The 21762-nt window shown below is 41.6% G+C and overlaps 1 protein-coding gene across 6 annotated transcripts in view; it reads right to left on the reverse strand.

Annotated features, from left to right (window-relative positions):
- LOC137351573 (guanine nucleotide-binding protein G(I)/G(S)/G(O) subunit gamma-7) overlaps positions 1-19586 on the reverse strand; it is a 231760-nt gene extending 212174 nt beyond the window's left edge. For 4 of the 6 annotated variants that reach the window (XR_010969519.1, XM_068016125.1, XM_068016130.1 and 1 more), the window contains exon 1: positions 19492-19586. The gene's annotated coding sequence lies outside the window, so the exon portion shown is untranslated. The remainder of the gene's footprint in view (positions 1-19491) is intronic. The other 2 variants (XM_068016126.1, XM_068016131.1) reach the window with 2 other exon arrangements.
- Between the last annotated feature and the right edge of the window lie 2176 nt (positions 19587-21762).

The following is a 21762-nucleotide window of genomic DNA, read 5'->3' on the forward strand; positions in this document are numbered from 1 at the left end:
ATGGTAATATATTTCAAAGTCAGCATGATGTGTGGCTTGGAGAGGAACTTGCAGATTGCAGTGTTCCCATGTGTCTGCTGCCCTTGTCCTTCGAGGTGGAAGAGATCGCAGGTAAGGAAAGTGCTATCGAAGGAGGCACGCCCAGTTGTTGCAGTGCATCTTGTATATAGTACACACCGCTGCCACTGTGCATCAGTGGTGGTGGGAGGGAACGTTTAAGGTGGTGGATGAGGTGTCAAGCGGGCCGCTTTGTCCTGGATGGTGTCGAGCTGCTTGACTGTTATTGAAGCCGCACTCATTCAGACAAGTTGAGAGTATCTCATCACACTCCTGACTTCTGCCTTGTAGATGTTGGATTGGCATTGGGGAGTCAGATGGTGAGTTACTTGCTGCAGAATTCCCAGTCTCCGATCTGCTCTTGTAGCCACAGTATTTGTGGCTGGTCCAGTTCAGTTTCTGATCAATGGCAACCCCCCAGGATGTTGATAGCAGGGGATTCAGTGATGGAAATACCACTGAATGTCAAAAGGAAATGGTTAGATTCTCTCTTGTTGGACATGATCATTGTCTGGTACTTGTGTGGCGCGAATGTAACTTGCCACTCATCAGCCCAAGCCTGAATGTTGTCCAGGTCTTGCTGCATATGGACACAGACTGCTTCAGTATCTGAGGAATTGCAAGTGTTACTGAACATTGTACAATCAGCAAATATCCCCACTTCTGATCTTATGATGGAGGAAAAATCATTGATGAAGCAGCTGAAGATGATTAGTCCCAGGACACTATCCTGAGGAACTTCTGCAGTAATGTCCTGGGACTGAGATGATTGGCCTCCAACAACCACAACCATCTTCCTTTGTGCTAGATGCGACTCCAACCAGAACCAGTGGAGAGTTTTCCCCTGACTTCAATTTGGCTTGGGCTCCTTGATGCCACACCGAGTCAGATGCGATCTTGATATCAAGGGCAATCATTCTCCCCTGGGCTCAAGTTCAGCTCTTTTGTCCATGTTTCGACCAAGGCTGCAATGAAGTCAGAAGCAGAGTGACCCTGGCGGAACCCAAGTTGGGCATCGATGAGCAGGTTATTGCTGTGTACTTATTAGCCTTACATCAATCATTAGGAAAATGCTAGAATCTATTCTAAAGGATGTGATAAATGGACACTTGGATAATAATGATCTGATAGGGTATAGTTAACATGGATTTATGAATGGGAAATCATGTTTGACAAACCTGTTGGAGTTTTTTTTGAGGATGTTCCTAACAGAATTGATAAAGGGGAGTCAGTGGGTATAGTATACTTGGATTTTCAGCAGGCTTTTGATAAAGTCCCCCACAGGAGGTTGGTTAGCAAAATTAAAGCACGTGGGATAGGAGATAATATACTGGCATGATTGGTTAACAGGCAGAAAACAGAGAAGAAGAATAAACAGGTCATTCTTGCATTGGCAAGCTGTGACTACTGGAGTACTGCAAGGATCAGTGCTTGGGCCCCAGCTGTTCACAATATATATCAATGATTTGGATGTGGGGACCAAATGCAGTATTCCCAAGTTTGCGGATGACACAAAATTAGGTGGGAATGTGTGTTGTGAGGTAGATGCAAAGCAGCTTCAAGGGGATTTGGACAGACTCTGAGTGAGCAAGAACATGGCAGATGGAATATAATGTGGATGAATGTGAGGTTATCCACTTTGGTGGGAAGAACAGATGCACAGAGTACTTCTTAAATGGTCTTCTTCTTTAGCCTCCTTGTCTCGGGAGACAATGGGTAAGCACCTGAAGGTGGTCAGTGGTTTGTGGAGCAGCGCCTGGAGTGGTTATAAAGGCCAATACTAGAGTGACAGACTCTTCCACAGGTGCTGCAGGTAAAATTGGTTGTCAGGGCTGTTTCACAGTTGGTTCTCCCCTTGCGCTTCTGTCTTTTTTCCTGCCAACTGCTAAGTCTCTTCGACTCGCCACACTTTAGCCCCGCCTTTATGGCTGCCCGCCAGCTCTGGCGAACGCTGGCAACTGACTCCCACGACTTGTGATCAATGTCAGAGGACTTCATGTCGCGTTTGCAGACGTCTTTAAAGCGGAGACATGGACGGCCCGTGGGTCTGATACCAGTGGCGAGCTCGCTGTACAATGTGTCTTTGGGGATCCTGCCATCTTCCATGCGGCTCACATGGCCAAGCCATCTCAAGCGCCGTTGACTCAGTAGTGTGTATAAGCTGGGGATGTTGGCCACCTCGAGGACTTCTGTGTTGGAGATAAAGATCCTGCCACCTGATGCCAAGGATTCTCTGGAGGCAGAGAAGATGGAATGAATTGAGACGTCGCTCTTGGCTGACGTACGTTGTCCAGGCCTCGCTGCCGTAGAGCAAGGTACTGAGGACACAGGCTTGATACACTCGGACTTTTGTGTTCTGTGTCAGTGCGCCATTTTCCCACACTCTCTTGGCCAGTCTGGACATAGCAGTGGAAGCCTTTCCCGTGCACTTGTTGATTTCTGCATCGAGAGACAGGTTACTGGTGATAGTTGAGCCTAGGTAGGTGAACTCTTGAACCACTTCCAGAGCGTGGTCACCAATATTGATGGATGGAGCATTTCTGACGTCCTGTCCCATAATGTTCGTTTTCTTGAGGCTGATGGCTAGGCCAAATTCTTTGCAGGCAGCCGCAAACCTGTCGATGAGATTCTGCAGACACTCTTCAGTATGAGTGTACGAGATTAGAAAGTGTAGATGTACAAAAGGGATCTGGGTGTCCTCGTCAATAAGTCACTGAAAGCTAACATGCAGGTGCAGCAAGCAATTAGAGGAGGCTATGTTAGCCTTTATCGCAAGAGGATTGGAGTACAAGTCTTGCTTCAATTGTATAGAACCTTGGTTAGACCCCACCTGGTGTAGCGTGTGCCGTTTTTGTCCTCTTATTTTAGGGAGGGAGTGCAACGAAGGTTCACCAGATGGTGGGACTATCCTATGAAGAGAGACTGGGGAAACTGGACATGTATTCTCTAGAGTTTTGAAGGAGAGATGATCTCATTGAAATCTACAAAATACTTGAAGGGATAGACAGGGTGGATGCAGCTAAGATGTTTCCCCTGGTTGGAGAGTCTAGAACCAGGGGACACAATTTCAAAATAAGGGGAAGACCCTTAGGACAGAGATAAAGGAGAAATTTCTTTACTTAGAGGGTTGTGAATCTTTGGAATTCTCTACCCCAGAGGGCTGTGGAAGTTCAGTCATTGAGTATGTTTAAAACAGAGATTGACAGATTTCTAAATACCAATGACATAAAGGGATATGGGATAGTGTGGGAAAAAGGCACTGAAGTGGATGATCAGCCATGATCATATTGAATGGCGGAGCAGGCTTGATGGGCTGAATGGCCTACTCCTCCTATGCTTAAGTGGCACATGATAGCACTGTCGACAACACATTCCATCATTTTGCTGATGATAGAGAGTAGACTGATGGGGTGGTAATCGGCCGGATTAGATTTGTCCTGCTTTTTGTGGCCAGCACATACCTGGGCAATTTTCCACATTGTCGGGTAGATGCCAGTGTTGTAGCTCGACTGGAACAGCTTGGCTAGGGGCGCAGCTTGTTCTGGAGCACAAGTCTTCAGTACTATTGCCGGAATGTTGTCAGAGCCCATAGGCTTTGCAGCATCCAGTGCCTTCAGCCATTTCTTGATGTAGAGTGAATCGGATTGGCTGAAGACTGGCATCTGTGATGCTGGAGACCTCAGGAGGAGGCAGAGATGGATCATCCACTCAACGCTTCTGGCTGAAGATATTTGTGGATCTTCCTCCTCCAGTTAATTGCTTAATTGTCCACCACGATTCACGACTGGATGTGGCAAGACTGCAAAGCTTAGATCTGATTCATTGGTTGTGGATTGCTTAGCCTGGTCGATCGCATGCTGCTTTCGCTGTTTGGCATGCAAGTAGTCCTGTCTTGTAGCTTCACCAGGTTGACACTTTTTTTTTTAAAGTATGCCTGGTGCTGCTCTTAGCATGTTCTTCTGCACTCTTTATTGAACCAGGATTGATGGCAATGGTAGAGTGCAGGATATGCCAGGTCATGAGGTTACAGATTGTGGTTGAATGCAATTCTGCTGCTGCTGATGGTCCACAGCACCTCATGGATGCCCAGTTTTGAGCTGCCAGATCTGTTCTGAATCTAACACATTTAGCACAGTAGTAGAATAATAGGAAATAGGAGTAGGCCATTGAGCCAGCTCCACCAAACAGATCACAGACCAAACAAATGGCCTCGACGCCATTTTCCCCCAATATCCCCTTATCCCTTGATGTCGTTAGTATTCAGAAATCTATAGATTTATCTCTTGAACATGCTCAATGATGGAGTTTCCAGAGCCCTCAGATAGAGAATTCCACAGAAATTGCTCCTCATCTCAATCTTAAATGGCCTGCACCATTATTCTGAGACTGTGTCCCCTTGTTCTAGACTCACCAGCCAAAGGAAACATCCTATTCACATTTACTCTTTCATACCCTGTAGGAATTTTTTAAAGTTTCAATGAGATCACCACTCATTCTTCGAAACTCTCGAGAATACAGGCCCAGTTTCTGCCATCTCTCCTCATAAAACAACCCCGTCATCCCAGGGATTAGTCTGGTGAACCTCCGTTGCACTCCCTTTATAGCAAGTATATCCTTCCTTAGATGAGGAGACCAAAACTGTTGTCAGGCAAGCCCCCCCCCACCTGCCAAGAATGAGGAAAATTAATTTTGCCACATGAAAAATGATTTCAAATTGATGAAGAAAGAACTTGCTTTAAAGAAAAAAAATCAGAGACTTTGGCTGGAGAGACACATTAGCATAACAGACTTCAAAAAAAAGACAAAAGGAGCTATTCCCTGCTCCAATTTAATCCACAATGAACTTTTGATTAACAGACATTGAAGCATTCCAGGTTGACTACTAAGATGGCCAAATAGACAAACAGAGAGAGAGTTGGGCCAGTTTGATCACATGACTGACTTAGAGTTATTTGAATTTGAGCTTCCAACAGAATTTTGAAATCAGAAAGCACTTTTCTCCTGGACTGAGAAGACCTCTCTCCTGTCTGCTCTCATCAGCTTCAGAAACCATTGAAGACACATGAACCCCAAGAGAGAAAAATCTCCTACAGTGAACAAGATTTAAGAATACTGGGCCCTAACAAAAAATAAGAGCGGTCTACAATCAAGGACTCTATGGTGAACTGGAAACACAGGAACAGTAACAAGAAACCCCCTTTACAGACTACCTCAAACCTCTTCATTTTATTTTTCTTCTGCTCTTTTCTGTCCTTATTTGCACGTGTGTATCACGTGTGCATCGTATATCCATAGGTATTAACCATAGAGTTTAAGGTTTAATAATTTTCACTTTTCTTCTTTAAACCTGAGAAAGCCTGCTTATGCCCATTTCTTTGCCTTATAATTGGAAAACTGAACAAGGATTCACAAAGGGGGGAGCTCAAAAAACAGTGTTAAAAATAAACCCTGTTACAATAAGACCAAGTGAAGACAGCAAAAGATCCCTTTCTCACCCGGTCGTAACACTGTATACAATACTCCAGGTGCGGTCTCACCAAGGCTTTATACAGTCGAAGCAATACATCTTTACTCAAATCCCCTTGCAATGAAGGCCAACATACCATTTCCCTCAATTGCTTGCACCTACATACTAGCTTTTAGTGACTCAAACAAGGACACCTAGGTCTCTGGACATCAACACGCCCCAACCTCTCACCATTTAAGAAATACTCTGCCTTTGTTTTTTTCTACCAAAGTGGATAACTTCACACTTATTCACATTATAGTCCATCTGACATGTTTTTGCCCATTCATTTCGCTTGTCCAAATCCCCTTGAAGCCTCCTTGCACACAACACGATGGAGAGTATCATCAGTGTGAAGGCGGGACTTCGTTTTCACAAGGATTGTGGTGGTCACTCCTAGCAATACTGTCATGGACAGATGCACCTGCAACAGGTGAGGACAAGGTCTCGGCAGTTTTTCCCCTCTTGTTGGTTCCCTCAACACCTGCCACAGGCCCAGTCTGGCAGTTATGTCCTTCAGGACTCAGTCAGCTCTGTCAGTAATGGTGTTACTGAGCCATTTTTGGTGATGGACATTGAAGTCCCCCACCCAGAGTACATTTTGCACCCTTGCCATCGTTAGTGCTTCTTCCAAGTGGTGTTTGACATGGAAGAGTACTGATTCATTAGCTGAGGGGGGGGGCAGCAGACGGTAATCAGCAGCAGAGTTCCTTGCCCGTGTTTAAACTGATGTCCTGAGACTTCTGGGATCAGAAGTCAATGTTCAGGACTCCTAGAGCAACTCTCTCCCAACTGTATACCACTGTGCCGCCACCTCTGGTGGGTCTGGCCTGCCCATGGGACAGGAGATACCCAGGAATGATGATGGTGGTGTCTGGGACACTGATGTAAGGTATGTTTCGGTGAATATGACTATGTCAGGCTGTTGCTTGACTAGTCTGCGGGAGAGCTCTCCCAATTTTGGCACAAGCCCCCAGATATTAGTAAGGAGGACTTTGCATGTTGACAGGGCTGGGTTTACCGTTGTCATTTCTGGTGCCAAGGACGATGATGGGTGTTCTGTCCAGCTCAGCTGGTAACTACAGTAGCATTGTGTACAGGTTTTATTGTTGGAAGTACTCACTTCGGCATCAAGACTTTGGGAACTTCCTATTTATCTTCATCAATAAAGTAAAATAATTATTTTTCTGGGCATTCCATCTCTTTTTTTACTTGTTTACTGACTAAGGAGCAACACTGACAGCATATGTGCAATTACTGGCATAAGGTCTCATTGCTGGGAACGTTGTTTCTTTAAATTTAAACTCTTGTTTTACATCAAACTCTCTTAAAAATTACTTTATCACTTGGCACGACAGAAAATTAGTCAAAAATGTGTTGGACTGGAGGAGAGAAAACCAAAAAAAAAATCTTACAGCAGATGCAAAATAGGGAGTTCTCCCAGTATCCAGGCCAACATTATTCACATCCCCCTTTCATTTGCTGTTTTACTCCTTACTGTCTGCAAATTGCATTTGCTTACACTTTAAAACAATGAACTGTGAAGCTTTTTGGGGATGACCAAAGCTCTTCCATATAGGAAGTAAAATGGGGATTTCAACAGTGTATACACAGAAGAGCAATTAAGGTTGCAAGATATGATTGCACAACTTGGAAGCTGGTGAGTTGCTTCAACTTTCTGTTCAACAATGAGACGTACCTTGCCCTTAGATTGATAACGAGTAGAAATTTCCTGGGCAAACAACCCAGTCAACAAAAATAACATGGGTGTCAAAACAGAGGAGCAGTGAGAAAGTAGTTCAAGAACATATTTAGGAAAAAATATACTTTAAGAATTACATCTTACAACTTCAAGTGATTTCTTCTATAGATGGTGCCGTCACAAAACAGAAGCACAAGCTTCATTTTAGACAATGGACATACATTGCAACATTGTGCCCCTATCACAGCTGAATTCCAATATTGCACTAAAAATGAGAAATAAAGCAAGCCCAATCCAACAGATACAGACATGAATTTTGATTTGACTTAGTTTCAAAATAAGGGATACAGTACTCAGTTCCCACCACTGAAGGGAGCCAGTGACATATGTGTACAGGCCAAAACAGAAGTAAAATGCATTCATGCAATAAATGCAAATCTGGATTGGAAAATCCATTCAGTAATTCTTAGAAGAGAAGCAAAACTATTTTATGAGAAAACCCAATGCCGTTTTCTGTTGGTCCGCTAATGCCCTAAATACAGCTCCACTTGAATTTCATGCTCATCTCTCTACAGGGCCCTGTAAGTACCAAAGCATGCAGTTTATTTTTAATAAACTTGTAGTTAAGGCTCATTTCAGACTTGGGATGATCAGAGGCCGATCTCAAACCCATTCTGGAACTCAGCCATGAAATTCACATTTCACGTTGTCTACGGATTATTTCTCCTTGACGCACACATGATTTCTGAACACCCTTCCCCCCATGCCCTTTTATTTTTTTAAATGTATTTATTTAGAGATGCAGCACTGAAACAGGCCCTTCGGCCCACTGAGTCTGTGTTGACCATCAACCACCCATTTATACTAATCCTACATTAATCCCATATTCCTACCACATCCCCACAATTCCCCTACCACCTACCTATACTAGGGGCAATTTATAATGGCCAATTTACCTATCAACCTGCAAGTCTAAGAACAGGTACTCACTTCATGCAAGGCACTGCAAGAACGACTGCCATATTTCGCAGCCAAGACAATACTAGTTAGATGTGAAAACATCTGATTAGCCACACCATCCTAAAACCATACACAAAATGTTCACAACCATATTCACTCAAGTTTGCTAGTTAACTAATTGTATCTTGACAGCAACGTACCATTTGCTCAAATACCAGTTATACCAGCAATTCCCAGAGTAAATGAAAACCTTCTCATGTTTTCTACCTATAAACAGTATAAATATATATTTAAAAAATCATAATCAATCAGTAATTTACTGCAAACTGGATTTATTTCTCAACTCAAGCAAAACTAAAGCTGTGCTATTCCAATTTCTCTAAATAGAAGCGTGAAGAGATACATTTTGGTTGGAACAAGGAAAGGCAATATAAAATAAGGGTACAATTCTAAAGGGGTGCAGGAGCAGAGAGACCTGTGGGTATATATGCACAAATCATTGAAGGTGACAGGACAGGTTGAGAAAGCAGTTAATAAAGCATACGAGATCCTGGGCTTTATAATTAGGGGCATAGAGTACAAAAGCAAGGAAGTTATGATAAACCTGTATAAAGCACTGGTTCAGCCTCAACTGGACTATTGTATCCGGTTCTCGGCACCACACTTTAGGAAGAATGTAGAAATGATTCAGGAGAATGGTTCCAGGGATGAAGAACTTCAGCCACGTGGATAGATTGGAGAAGCTGGGGCTGTTCTCTTTGGAGAAAAGATTAACAGGAGATTTGATAGAGGTATTCAAAACCACGGACAAAGTAGATAGGGAAAAACTGATCCCGCTGGTAGAAGGATCGAGAATCAGATGGCACCGATTTAAGGTGATTGGCAAAAGGAGGAACAGCGACAGGAGAAAAAAAACAACTTTTTTTTTAAAACGCAGTGTGTGGTTAGCATCTGAAATTCACTGAGTGTGTGGTGAAGGCAGATTCAAATCGGGTCTTTCAAAAGTGAACTGGACAATTATACGAAGAGAAAATAATTTGCATGGCTACAGGGAAAAGGCAGGCGAGTGGAGCTGGGTGAGTTGCTGCTGCAGAGAGCTGGTATGGACACAATGCGCCTCCTTCTGTGCTGTAACCATTCTAGTAAAAAAACTATCCAGTTTCAAGAGCCTCAATTCTTTGCAAAAATCCTCAGGGATTCCAATTATATTTCAAAGTTAAGTGTTTTGGAAAACCTAGTTCTTAAAAATGTTATGCCATTTGGATGGTACAAGTAGTCCGGTTTAATATATTTACATCCTTTCACAGCACAGGATTTGAGCCATCACACTGAAAGCGTATCATTTTCTGAAAGCTGTGAAATATTTTCATTTCCCTGCCCTTCCCCAAACTCACCCCCACCCTTTTTTCAATATTTAATATTAGTTTTTTAAAAATCATCTACATTGAAAAGATTCCAATGGAAACATTGAAATAATTTGCCACAAATTCGAATAGACAGAATCCACTACGAGAGCAAAACAGACTTCACTCCCGCGACCACCCCACACCCCAACCCCACTCCACAAAGCACACTGCCATAAACTCATCATCTAACCAATGTTGGGGTACAGGTACAAGATCCAATATTATCCTAATTCAATGAGAGAGAGAAAAAATTAACATGAAGAACTTTTGAAAAAAGTTAACAAAAAAAATTGAAGCTGAAAGGTTATCTATTAATTCTACAGCATTTACAGGCCATTACATGAAACAAAATGTTTTTAGAAGCAAATGCACCTTAAAATCAAAAATATCATTTAGGTGTGTAGGGATAAACGTCAAAAGAACTCTCCCAAGGAGATTAAACAAGTTAGGCAATACACTCAAGCATACATGACCGGCGGAAGAAATGAACGACATGCAGTTTTTTGACCCATGCTTTTAATGCGCAGCACACTCCACTGCCAGAGCTTTCCACTTCTATGCTGTGCAGCATACAAACACATATTTAGGGCCATAATGAATATTTTGGCAAAGAATAAAACTGAAACCAATAAGAAAGGTTTATGGCAGAAAGCCACATCAGACCTGTAAACAGTCTAACTGCATGCATATTACTTCCTATTGTGCCACACTCAGTGGAAGAGATCAGCATCTAGAATTTAAGAGCACATAGTCAGCAGAAATCAAAATTTACACAGGTTCAAAATATTATGCTTTGGTCAAGACTCAGGGTAAGAGAACATAGTTTCTCAGGAAAAAGAAACTTGCATTTATATAGCACTTTTCACGACCACCGGACATTTCAAAACACTTTAAGCGTAGTCACCGTTGTAATGTAGGAACAACAGCAGCAATTTGCGCACAGCAAACTCCCACAAACAGCAATGTGATAATGACCAGATCATTTGTTCTGTTGTGACGTTGATCGAGGGATCAATATTGGCCAGGGTGCGAGGAATAACTCCCCTGCTGTTCTTTGAAATAGCGCCATGGGATCTCTTACATTCACCCAAAGCGGCAGATGGGGCCTCAATTTAACGTCACATCTGAAAGAGGGCACCTCTGACATACAGCATTCCCTCAAGACTGTACTGGAATGTCAGCCTTGATCTTTGTGCTCAAGCCCTGGAATGGGACTTAAAGGCGGAGCATTGTGACTCAGAGCCAAGAGTGCTACCAACTGAGCAACGGTTGACACAAATAAGTGTTGTATCACCTTATCTTTACCAGTGGTTGATTACAAACATGTCAATTTTTGGCAAGCAGTTTTATGCTATGGACATGTGCGTGCAAGAAATAAGGCTCAGAGAACCTAAAATGAGTTTCACAAAAAGACCTTTACATTTGTCAGAGAGAATACTTTAAGTTCATCAGTATGGTTAAACAGGAACTTGGGTCCCAGAGGTGAGAGAGTAGTTAGTATGAAGCCACTTACTCAAATTTTACTATGTTTTAAAAAAAAAGTTAAATGTAGACAATGCAAAGAACAACAGATTAAGGTCAAAGATACAGAACACTTAAGTTAATCTCAATTCTTCCAGAGCAAATATGCCAGTATAAAATACAATTTACTTCAGAAACTGATCAAGGGCATAAAAGAACGCAAATTGATTTTCGCTTATGAACAATTAGTTACCTAACCACCTATACTCAATTATAAAGACCTAAACCACAAAGTTAAACTTGTATTGAGCCCAGGTGCACAACTCTGTTGAAAACATTGCCATTTTGAATTATTCATTATGTAGTTTAAGAAAAAACTGTAGTTATTAAAAAAAAATTGGAAGTGCACAGAAAATAAGGAGGTGCTGCAATTTCAACACATATTCCTCTGTTTCCAGAAGGTGAATTCCACTGGTGTATCATGCCCAATGGTCTTAAACCAAATAGTTTTAACAATTCCAGGATGTCCCAATGACCAAACCCAATAACAAACTAGCCAAGTGAAACATTTGTTATGTTACACATCATACTTCAGTAGGGCAAGGACCAAAAGGATTGAGATTTGTAAAGGACCAACTCATCACAATACAGTATTGACAGATGTAGGAAGGGGGTTACATCTCTTTCAATGTCAGACATCTGAATTTATACCTGTACAAGTTATAGTGTCAGTGTCACTTGGGGTTCACAGCATGGAAGAAGCGAAGCAGCATGTTGCAACGGTGTAACGTAACAGAGCCTTACACCAAGATTTTACCTTTCTCGTTGCCCAGGAGAAATGGAAGAGAAAGAAAGCAGGGGGTGGGGAGTTGGTGGGGGAAGCCATGGAATGCATATTGAACAGTTAATTAATGTTCCATTTACTTTTAAGAAGCACAACATTCAAAGCTTGGGCTGATAAGTGATTAGTATTGCTTGCGTTACACGAGTGCCACACAATGACCACCTTCAACAAACAAGAGTCTAACCACCTCACCTTGACATTCAACGGCATTACCATTGTCAAATATCCCACCATCAAAATCCTGGGGGCCATAGTTTACCAGAAACTTAATTGAACCACAAAAATACTGTAGCTACAAGAGGTCAGAGACTGGGTATTCTGCAGCAAGTAACACCTCTTGACTCTCCAAAATCTTTCACTATCTACAAGGCACAAGTCAGGAGTGTGATGGAATACTCTCCACTAGCCTTGTACCCCATCCACCATCTTAAACATTCACTTTCTCCACCACAGACACGTTGTGGCTGCAATGCGTTCCATCTACAAGATGCACTGCAGTAGCACCTCCCACCTCTACCATCTAAAATGGACAAAGGCAGCAGGTGCCCAGGGACACCACCACCTCTAAGTCACACACTATCCTGACTCGAAATATATTGCCATTCCTTCATCATCGCTATCTAACAGCACTGTGGGAGCACCTTCACCAGACAGACTGCAGAGATTCCAGAAGGCGGCTCACCACCATCTTCATGGGTAGTTGGGGGCATGCAGTAAATGCTGACCTTGCCAGGGACATCCACATCCTGTGACAAAATAATAATAAAAAAAAAAAGAGGGCAGTTGACCAAAATCTTGGTCAAAGAGGTAGTTTTTAAGAGGAGCATTTTAAAAGGAGGAAAGAGGGGGATTGAGGGGTTTAGGGAGGGAATTCCAGAGCTTAGGGCCTCAGCAGCTAAAGCTATGACCGCCAATGGTGGACTGATTAAAAAGGGCTTCTTTAACAAGAGAGTTTCAAACAGAAAATAGATAGTTCTGCTAAATTTAAACGTTCTGGTGATTTTTAAATACTGCCAGTGTTCAGATCTACAGAATTTCAGTATAGAACTTCTGTAACTGCAGATGTAGATTTATTTTAGACTAGTACTGCAATCTGACCTGTATATAAACGTCAACTGTATGGAAGATTCAGAATCTTGTCAGGAAATGAATTAGAATTTGCACCAATTATTACACCATTTTATAGGTTGTCTGTTGCCTTCTTAGCACACCCATCAACATCGTACTGGGCTTTACTAAATGTAAGCTTCAACTTATTTTTAATAAAAAACTATTGTAAATCAGACCAAAAATTTGGAAGAAATTCAGGAGGAAAAACTCTTACACTAGTTAAAAATGTTTTGTTAAGCAAAACAAGTTATAGAAGAGCTTCTGTCGATCGCTTTCCCAGGCATGGACCTAATATGGAAGCAACTGAAAATTAAAATTTCAAAATACAGTTTGAAAAGTTGGCTACAGTAACAGACATACAGAAAGAGAAGTAGAGAAAGTAGTCATAGGAATTCATCTCAGCTGCCAGTCTGAGGTCTCTCGATAGGATAGAAACAATCACACTCCATAATAAAGGTTAAAAACTCTTAACCAAGCCAGAGTGACAAGATAGAAGAAATTACCAAGTTATCTGCTGCCCACTCACCTGCCCTGAACAGTCTGTGGTCGATATGGTTCATTGTCATACAAAACATTTACCCCTAACTTATCTGGAAGCTACAGAAAATCAAAGTTCTCTTGGCTGTTGCCCATAGGCTCTGAGGTTTGGTCAACACTAAGCATCAGACTTGGTTTGATTTAGGCTTTTTATTCCATGAAAATAAAGCAACACCTAGTATTCGCGCCCAGCATTCAAATGACGAGAGACTCGGATTGAAGCTCACATGCCATATAAGACTATCTGTTGCTTTGTTCACTTCAATTGCACAAAGACATAAAAACATACAAAACTATTTTATCTTAAATCAATTCAAAATTAAGAATGTTGCATTTTCAGCACTACAGGAGAACAGAAGGGGGAGGGAAAGTGGTCTGTAACTCCTGCTGGGTAATGCACACACAGGCATCAGTTGGGAACAGGATTAGGCTGTGATCCCACTCAGAGCCAAATAGTATTTCAACGTTCTCTATTTAGACTCATATAAGAAAGAAAACAAACAAACAGTCACTTAGTTAAGGTAATAGATGGCTGCTAGCACCTTTAGAAAAATACCTGGTGCCAAAAATGAAGTATATTTGTTTGTCTAGTTTTCCTTGGCTGCAGTGCCTTTAAATCTAATCATTAGAGTTTTTGAAAGAAACTTCAGCTATAACAGTCTCAAATTCAGCTTAACACAAATGTTTCAAGTTTAGTTCATTTGTCTATAAAGCTGGAATGGAGACAAACTTACAAACAAACACAAAACAGTACATTTGTTCAGCTATATTAATGACAGACATGTATTTTTGAACATGAAGTCATTCGAAAATACAGCAAGTTCCAGTAACTGATTTGGGGATTTTTTTTTTTATAAAAAGAGCGGAGCTGAGCAAATTGAGAGAATTAGTTTCAGAACCAGAGGATGTGCTAACCATGCATCAAGTCTCAGAAGAAACAGACAGACACATATGGAATTTTTCACAGTGAGTCACAGGACTTGTGTAACAAGAGGGCTATGCCATGTAATGGACAACATATTAGGGTCACTGATTTATCATGACTAAATGTGTAATTGGAATTTAAATGGGTTCTTTTGTAGCTATATACTTGTTGTTCAAAATATATCCACAAGACAAATTTAAATAAAATTTGAAGTTGTAATGCTCTGTAGCCACTGAAGACTAAGGAGATCTTATAGTATAACTTCGGTAGCGACAAACCATTAACAGAAAGGTTATTTTGTTAATTATCTTGGGCATGCTACGAAAAGCTTATTTAGATGTTAAAATAATCTCTAAAGCATGGAGCTGGGATTCAGCGATGACACTAACCTTAGATACAGAAAGTCTAAAGTGAGTAGCAAAGGCCCAAGACTGCTCACTTCCACAACACTGCCCAATTCAGTTCCTGCTTCAGCTCGTTTGTTGCCGATATCCTCACCAATGCCTTTGCTACCCCTAATCTGTACTATTCCAATGCTCTGCTGCCAATCCCCCATCTTCCATCCAACATAAACGTGACCTCATCCAAAACTTTACTGCCCATATTGTCACACTTACGAGAACTGCAACAATTAAAAAGACTAAAACTGAAGTTATAAAAATTGACTTAGTCTTTTAAAGAATGGACCTTTCTTGTAAAATGTGAACAATGTGCTCCAAAATGACTGAACTTTCAACCAAGGGAGAAACTTATAAACACCTCAGGCCTGCAACCGAGAACTTGACTTCCAGAGAATTCAGCAGGTTTACTGTGACCCCCGAAACCTACTGCCATTTACAACTGCTTACCCCTTTTCCCCTCTCTCTCTGTCTCTTCCTGTGTGCGCGCGTACTCACGTGCAAATGCATGCGTGGATGCGGTTGCGACAATTTCGTGTCAAGGCGTATTGATCAATAAATAACTGATTTTCTGTTTTAAACCTACAAGAAAACCTGTCGCTGTCTGTTTATTTGACAAAACACAGAGGGGTTAAACCCTAATGACACTTGCTACCGTCAAGTGGGAGTTGAACAGTGGAATCACCCAAACCCCTCATCACGTGGCCATAATATCCTAATTTGCATCAAGTCCCGTTCACCATCACCCCAATGCTTGCTGACTGACATTGGCTCCTGGTCCAGCAATGCCTTGATTTTAAAATTCTCATACTTGTTTTCAAATCCCTCCATATCTCTGTAATCTCCTTCAGTACTACAACCCTACCAGAGCTCTGCACCTCTCCAATTCTGGCCGCTTAGGCATCCACAATTTTAATCACCATTGGTGGCCATGATCTCAGCTGCCTAGGCCCAAAGCTCTGGAGTGTTGTTCCTAAACCCGTACCTCACTCGCTCCTCCCATTAAGAAGCTCCTTAAAACCTACCTCTATGGCCATCTACCCTAATATCTCCTTACGTGGCTCGGTGACAAATTTTGTTTGATAAGGCTCCTGTGAAGTTTGTGTTAAATGTAAATTATTGTTGACCCAAAATTGTTAGTCAATGTCTTCATGGGTAGGGTTGGGGAGCGGGGAAAAAGGAAAGAGAAAGAAAACAATTATTTTTAAAAGAAACAAAAATGAATATTGAATGAGAATTCTACATCAACTCTCAGCTGTTTGTTCCCTAGTAATCCAAGCTCAGAACAATAGCACTTATGGGTCGGTAAAATTTCCATGGTTGATGAATTTTCTCATTGTGCATTTCAACTGACCACATTTCAGAGCCACCATTTCAACATAGCTTTGTTGCAATTAGCTTTTGAAAAAATTCTGAAAAATACAAGGCAAGCTTACGTGAGGGAAATCACCTTGGAAAAGGCACCAAAAAGTTGATCAAGGTGTGGAAATATACCATTACCCACCATTTTTAAGAGTCAGATGGAACACAAAAAAAAAAAATTGCAGATCACTCAACAAAACCTACATTGGTTCTATCAAAAAAGGTCCTCAGCATTACAAAATGGTGGAATATAGATTCAGGTTGGAGAAGAGAGAATAAAAAACGCAACCAATGCAATCCAGCAAAGAGTTAACATTTGCAACAGGAGAGAAAATTGTTCAAAGTACAATATGCAATATAAAACTTGCATAATGCACATATAGTGCAAGTTTTACATTTGTGTATTACATGAAAGCAATAAAGAGTACTGTGGAAGCAAAAAGACAATGGGAAAAACTGAAAGAACCATTTGTAATATTCTGGAATTAATTGCCTAGAAATGACAGTGGATCACATTCCACATTCAGATCTAAAACAAAAACTATGTTTAAGCAACAAAAGGATTTACACTATACTTTGTCTAAATAAGAAGTTGAACAGCACATAGGGCATTAGAGACTTCTACACAAATCTTAAGTGGATGGAGGACAAGATAGGTAATTTTGTATCAATTTCACAACTGTGTAACAGCCCCGACAACCAAATTTTTCTGCAGCACCTGTGGAAGAGTCTGTCACTCTAGAATTGGCCTTTATAGCCACTCCAGGCACAATTAGAGAACAGCTGGGAAGCAATAATAGGTATGCTTACCAGTGCAGCATGTTAGTTGGAGTCTTCAGCTGCTGCCCAGGAAACAATAGCAAAGTTGTCCACTTCAGCATTCACTAAATAGCAAGGATTTTTGCATATGGAGAAAACTTAACAACAGGTAAAAAAAAATTTAAATGTCAAAAGTAAAAATGGCTGCCTTTCCTGTGGGGATTCAACTGTCTCATTGAGTTGAATTGCTATAAAGGACAGTAACGTTACCTACCAGGTAATCAGGAAAGTTAGACACAGTTTACAAGTGCTTTTTTTTTTAAATAAAAAGGAATTTGCAACTTAGTAACTTTTTTTTTTAAAGTTCTTGGATAGCCTGCATCAACCAGCAATAATTCCAAATTTACTACAACATTGCCACTCAGTGACACTACATACACCCACATACAAATATAAATTAATGCTGCGCAAATTAAAAACACAGCTGTCTCAATTTTACTGTTTTACTCTCCAATTTAGCACTGTTCCTATCATCTCAATTATAAATAACAATGTACTAAGACCATGTAAACCTTAATGCAACTCTCATGTTACAAAGCAGAAATAGATCAAGACCACTGGTAAGCAAAGCTCTATTAGCTTACTAATGTCACTTCCATTCTGAAAAATTAGACCTGTAGCACTAGTAAAATATTTGGCATAAAATTTTGAAAATGTATTTTTTTTTTTAAATGGACATCAGTGTCTAGTTAGGATATTAATGCTGATAGCAGTAGATTCACAGATCAGTACACAGGGAAAATACAGCTTAAAAAAAGGAACATGCACAACAGGGTGCAAACTACAAGTTGAAGATTAATATCAAGTTCCATCTAAGATTAGGTTACAGTTGTCCTAGAGGTAATGACTCCAGTAGCTGACTGGTAGCTCACCCAGGTTACTATTCTTCATGTGTTGGCAAGTAATTCCACCTCACCCAACAGCCACACACATGCACTTGCCAACAAAAAGTCACACAGATTGCAATCCAGAACAGGGAAAAGTGGCTGATTTTTCCTCTCCCAAGCCCAGTGTCACTGAGACTAATTATTGCAGATCAAGAATCAAACCTAGCTTAGTGCTACACTGGGTAGTGTCTTTAAGCACTTTAGGACATTCTACTACATTAAAAAGGTACTATATAAATGGAAGTCATTGATGATCATCTGCCAGACCATTTAAGAAGCTATGCAGCTTTTACAAAAAGTTTGTTTTTTTAATTTCAGCACTTTTTTTTCTAGTCTCAGTGGAAAGCCCATGGATGTTCACAGAAGTTAATTATACTCTTCTGTTACATCACTATGGCAGATTACCAGAAAATAATTTGCTACAAATGACAGAGGGAACTCCTTACACAGGACTGATCACACACAGGGCACAGTCCGCAGTGGGCTTCAAGTCAGTAACACATTTAAGAGTCTTGATGACAGTATGTGCCTTGAAGCACAATATATACAAATTTGGTGATTTACTTTTTTTTTGTCAACCAAGCATCATACGGACAGGGATGAATGGTCAGCAGGATCCTGCAACTGAATCACATAAATGGACAAGCAACAATATTCTATGATACAATTATAGATTTATAGATTTATACATTATAGATTTACAACTCAACTCAATATAGACTTAATTTTAATAAGCACTAAGTTTGTTGCTACTAATGTACCTTACTGCTGTTATCAAATTTCCAATGTCCCATATTTTAGAAAAAAAATCAAATCCATACAAAAGTTCAATCTTACGATATATGATTTTTATCTTTAAGCCTATCAATGTAAAATTATTGATGCAACATCGGTCTCGTGTGTGCCTCCCCCTGTAACATGGCATTGCATTAATAAACACCTCAATGCACATAAAACCTTCCAACAACCACAACCTACATGAAATGCAATTCTACACAAAAATGCTAATATTCAACTCCAGTGCCCGCTGCAATCTTAAACTAAAATAATGTAGCACCCTGCAGAAATGTATCAAAAAAATTTTTTTTAAACTGTCCGCTGGTTTCCTTACTAGCTCGGCCCCCGTCTCTGCCTTCACACAAACGTACTGGAGTTGGATCCAAAAAAAAAAGCCTCGGCTATGACAGAAGACACGAAGTTGCAGCGACTCCAGGAGCCATTATAGGTCTCTTTAAACCCACCCACCCTGTAAATGGCGCCTATTCTTCATTCCCCACACCCCCCGCCATTTCAGACATACTTTCCCTCAAGAGTCAAGAGAGGAATAATCTAATTGAAAATAACTAACCCCAGGTTGTCCTTCATGCCACACCCCCCGCCGCCCATCCAGCGGCTCCTTATTTTTCTTGTTAGCACTGAAACCCTGCTTCACAGAAGCCTTCACCCCGCTGCTCCTTGCACCCAATAAGGGCTACCCCGTCCCCTCACCAACCGCCCCTTACCCCGCGTGCACTTACCCCTTGGGTTTAAAGGCCCGCACGAGACCCAACCAAGAACCAGAATCAACCAATCTTCAAACACCGTCTCGGCCTGATGGACGCACCGGCTGGCCAATCACAATCGCAAGGCCCCGCGACTCCAGCCAATGGCCGCGCAGCTTGGAAGCGGGGCTTAAAAGATGCCAGCATGTTAGGCTGAGTCGGAGAACATGACGTCACACATAACGGCTTCCAGATTTTCTTTTTTTAGATTGATTGACATAATCGTTAGCCAATCAAAATTTTAGCTGTATTGTTGACTGTATTGGGAAGCGACAAATCAAAGTAGGAATGAGGCGGGACTTCAATTGTGACTCTGGTACATAGGTTCAGAGTTGGCATTCAGAGTAAGTCTATTATTCAAAGGTTGGAGTCAGAGTCAGAGTCAGTACCAGCAATAGTACCAACATGTTGCACCACAGACATTTGATAAAATTATTAACTCAGCCACTGACATGGGGGTGATTAATCTGTACATAAAGTATATATCCAAATTAATGTCATCAAAACACAGTCCAAATTAAAACACATTTCTCCCTATAAATAAAGTAGCTAAGCATACAAACAACAATGGAGAGCAGCACAACTGTATTAGCTAGCTAGCAAGCAAAATAATATGCATTGCCAATGCTTTTGCTGCTAGGTGATTTTAAAACACAAGATTAAAGGCTTGAAGCAGGGGTACACAACATTTTCACGTGGCGGGGCACATTACAATTTTTGTCTTACATAGGGGGTCAGCGAGACAATTTCGGAAAGATAAAGGCATTAAAAATTTATCTTACTATTAAGCAAAACAACAACAAAGGTGGATTTTTGTAAAGAAGCTTGAAATTAGAAGATTAATTTATTGACTTACTTTCCGGTCACTATGTTTGACACTGATCTAGTGAGATTCCTGGCATTTTTTTGCTTGCACAAGTGGTCAATGTTTGCCTGCACACTTGTATCGATGCGGAGTATTCCGGATAGATGTCCATTGTCAGGAGTGATCTTGATCGCTTCCTCTCCCACTTCTCTCTTTCTGTATCTGTCTGCCTCACTCTCGGTGTGTTGCTTTTTCCTCCTCTCTGTATCCCCCCTCTCTGTGTTTTCCCTCCCGCTCGTTGTCACACCCCCTCTCTGTGTCATCTCCCTTTCACTCTCTGCCCCCTTTCTCTGTCTCTGTCCCCTCCCTCAGCCCCCTCTTTTTCTGCCCCCCTCTCTCTCCCTCCCTCTCTCTCTCTGCACCCCTCTCTCCCCCTCCCTCCCACTCTGTCCCCTCCCTCCTCCTCTCTCCCCCTCCCTCTCCCTCCTTCCCTCTCCCTCCCTCCCTCTCCCCGCCTCCCTCTCCCTCTCTGCCCCTCCCTCTCTCTCGCTCCTCCCTCTCTCTCTCTCCCTCCCCCTCTCTCTCTCTCTCCCTCCTTCCCCTTTCCTCCCTCACCTCCCTCCCTCTCTCTGTCTCTGTCTTCTCTCTCTGAGTGTTGCAGGAACTCTCAGGTTTGTGATCGGTCTGTTTTTAAAAAAAATCACAGCTGTCAGTTTCAGTTTCACAGCTGACATATGTTTAGAGCGGGAACAGCACTTCCAATTCAGACAAGTTTTGGGTTTTCCAGTAACCTTTTTAAATGTCGGAACCGGCCAGAAAACCCCAAATTTGTCTGAATTGGAAGCGCTGTACCCACGCTAAACATATGTCAGCTGTGAAACTAAAACAGACAGCTGTGATTTTAAAAACTGACTGATTGAAAGATGAAGCCAATGGGAAATTTCTCATCCCTGAAATTATCAGTCACGGACCCCGAAATTTTTACCACGGACATTGGTGTCCGTTAACGGACACATTGCTGACCCCTGGTCAGTACGCACAGAAGGAGGCCAGTTGACCTATCGTGCCAATGCTGTCTGTCTGTAGAGCAATCCAGTCAGTCCCATTACCCTGCTCTATTCCCTTAACCCTGCAAGTTTATTTCCCTTAGGTGCCAATCCAGTTTCCTTTTGAAATCATTCATCATCTCTGCTTCCACCGCCCTCTGTTTGGGATAGAAATGCAATACTGTACTAATGTGCCTGCTGGCTTGCCATAGTTATGTGACCTCTACCATGAGACACTTGCTGCAGGCAGCCATGACAAGTTCAGTTCAATAATGCAGAGCATGAGACTCTTAATCTCAGGTTCGTGGGTTCGAGCCCCATGCTGGGCAAGTTTGAGTTTAAACATTTTTAGAAGAATGAGATGTGATCTAATTGAGACATACAAGATTCTGAAAG

The sequence above is a fragment of the Heterodontus francisci genome, chromosome 36, assembly GCF_036365525.1.
Source record: "Heterodontus francisci isolate sHetFra1 chromosome 36, sHetFra1.hap1, whole genome shotgun sequence".
Classification (NCBI taxonomy): domain Eukaryota; kingdom Metazoa; phylum Chordata; class Chondrichthyes; order Heterodontiformes; family Heterodontidae; genus Heterodontus; species Heterodontus francisci.